Here is a 3,017-nt window from a genome sequence, read left to right on the forward strand (position 1 = left end):
TTTTGGATAAAAGTGGGCAGGATAGGAACCCGTCCGTTTTTGTTTTTTTTTCCAGCTATCCTGGGCCCCATTTGAGAGATTTGCACTCTTTTACTGTCATGGTGACAACCGTTTCATCAGACAGGAAGTGAGAGAAAATCTTTAACAGCAACACATTGTTTTAATTAGCAGAGAAGGGGAATTCTAGAAGCCTTGTCAGATAAATAGATGTAGTGGGAGCAGAGTCCAAAAAGCATTTTTTTCACCGTACAAATCCACGTTCTACAGCCAACACGGTTTCAGGGGATCTGTATAATGTAGCTTTCAACTTTTATGATGGACTTACCCTTTGTATTTGAATACATTGGTGTAGCATTCCTAGTTCCCTGACATCGATTATTTGGTCTGTGCCTGAAGTACCAATGAAGGCCCTTCTATGCATGTGAGTTCTCACACCCCTTCCCTTAATTACTCATATTACAATTGGGTACATTAGGTAGTCCCTCATATTACAATTGGGTACATTTGGTAGTCCCTCATATTACAATTGGGTGGCCCCTCATATTACAATTGGGTAAATTGGGTAGCCCCTCATATTACAATTCAGTAGCCTCTTATATTACAATTGAGTAACCTCTTATATTACAATCGGGTAGCCCCTCATATTACGATTGGGTAGCCCCTCGTATTACAATTGGGTAGCCCCTTATATTACAATGGGGTAGCCCCCCTAATATTAGAAAGCTTTGGTGAATGTAAAGTTGATGGTACAGAGGTTGTACGATGACATTGTGCTGTATATGGTGGCCCAGATAGCGGTGGGAACCCTCAGAGGTTTCTAGTCCTTTCTGCTATATCCTTCCATCTTACACTTTACCCTGAACCTCCTTTTGTGGGCTTTATTCCTCCTCCATGCTGTGCCCCTCCGTGTGTTACCTTCAATCATGAACTTTACACCAGCTTTTGTAAACCTATTTATGTTATTTTTGTTGTTTCTTGTGACTTTTTTTGGGGTGCGATGGCCAGTATAGACCTTCTATCGAGGAGGGAAAGCAAACTGTACACAAAAAGTAACATCCTTCTGTTGGAATTACGATTCAGACTGTCGTACAGACCGGTGGCTTTTGTATACCAGTTGACGCTTTTCTTTTCGCCCGACCTTTTGACACTTGGACGATGAGGCTTTTTCGACACGGACGAGGTTTTGTCGATTTTTTTTTTTTAAATTTTTTTCTTTTTTTTCTTAATCTTGACGTTTCTACTTGAAAGACTCTTTAACAGAAGGCCCGCCTTTGGCGTTGTACATAGGCAAAACACATATATGCTTGAAGAAAACTAAATTTTTAATTCAAGGCAAAGCTGTTGGACCCGGGCGGCTGAGCAAAGGATTCTGGGAAGAAAAGAACTGACGGAGGAAGTCTTCCAAGTCATGACAATCCACAGAGACTGATATTTTCCTTTTTGTTTGTTGATGGCGCTAAAAGTGTAACTATGGGGCGAAATCTGAAATTGCATACGATGCCGATTGTCAGTAGCATTACCACGGCAGGTTTTGGTATTTGAGGTCCCCCTGTAATATAGTTTTATTACCTGTTGAGCTGACCAGTACATCTTATTGTTCCACTTCCTGCAAAAGGGTGACCCCTGTAATATGGTTTTATTACCTGTTAATCTTACCAATAGAGCTGTTATTGTTCCACTTCCAGTAGAAGAGTGACAACACTGTTCATTCTGCAGTGAAATGCAGCGTTGTCACCTCCTGAACAGGGTAGTCTTAAGCTGGCTATACACTGGTAGGTTTTTGTACAAAGGTTCATATGAAAAATCTGCTCAGAACATTGGATAATGCCATCATAGACTTTATAGAAGTCTTAGACTTTTTAGACTTCATAGAAATTACATTTTGATTTCAACATTCGATTTTGGAACTGAATGGAGTTTCCTGTACGAAAACTGCATTCACTGCTGGAAAAAATTTCCATCCCACAAACGGTTGTCAATTTCACCCCATTAAATATTAGAAAATCAAACAAATTGTTCAAAAACACCTTTTTTTCTTTTTTCAACCAAACTCTACTGTTAAACCTGAGCTCCTCCGAACCTGGAGGGATGCTCCTTCCACTGCCACCCAGTCAGCTGCGGCTGGGGAATTCCCCACCCGTAGCTGCATGTAAGCAATGGAGTGGAATGCTGTGATGTCATTGACCCTATGTGGCCACATGACTATATATGGTCAATGACATTGGCCATATGTGGCCGCATGACTATATATGGTCAGTGACATTAACCCTATATGGCTATATTTGGTCAGTGACGTTGACCCTATGTGGCCACATGGCTATACAGTATATGGACAATGACCCTATGTGGCCACATGGCTTTATTTGGTCAATGACTATGACCCTATGTGGCCACCTAGCCATATAAGGTCAATGATGTGAGCACAAGCATCCCGCCCCTTTTATTTTATGAGCAGGGCAGGTAATGCCCTATGGGGTTGCTCCATGTCCCTTACGGATGTAGATGAACTCAGGTTCAGTCAGTCTGAGCTCATGCCTAGTCCAAACCCCGGACTGTCACGTTGGCTGGACCGCTTGGCTATTTGACGTCAGTGGGAAAACTAACAGATCCCCTGGCAGGATCAACAGGTAATAAAATTGGGGTACGGGGAGATTAAGAAAAACACACTGCTTTGGTAATGCTGGCGACAGTCTGTATTGTCTTTCTTGGCTCCCTTCTATGCTACAATACGGATCTGCAGTGGGCGTGCACTAGATAGATTTGTATTTGCCGAAAGACGCTTTGTCTTCTTTCTTTTTAACATAGAAACATTTTGTAAAAAAAAAACTACTTTGCCGGAAGCCTACGGAACTGTTGTATTTAAAAAAAGGCAACGCTGCATTGTAATATTAGGAACCTCCGGTGTCTCTAGCCGGGAATTCTGGGATTTTGAATCTCCAGAATGGAATTTCCATGCACGCGGTCGGTGGTAGTTATCCAAGTCTCTGGCAGATTTGGAGATACAAATTTTCATATTT

This window comes from Nanorana parkeri, unplaced genomic scaffold (genome assembly GCF_000935625.1).
Source record: "Nanorana parkeri isolate BGI_ZX_2015 unplaced genomic scaffold, ASM93562v1 scaffold347, whole genome shotgun sequence".
In the NCBI taxonomy this organism is placed as follows: Eukaryota; Metazoa; Chordata; class Amphibia; order Anura; family Dicroglossidae; genus Nanorana; species Nanorana parkeri.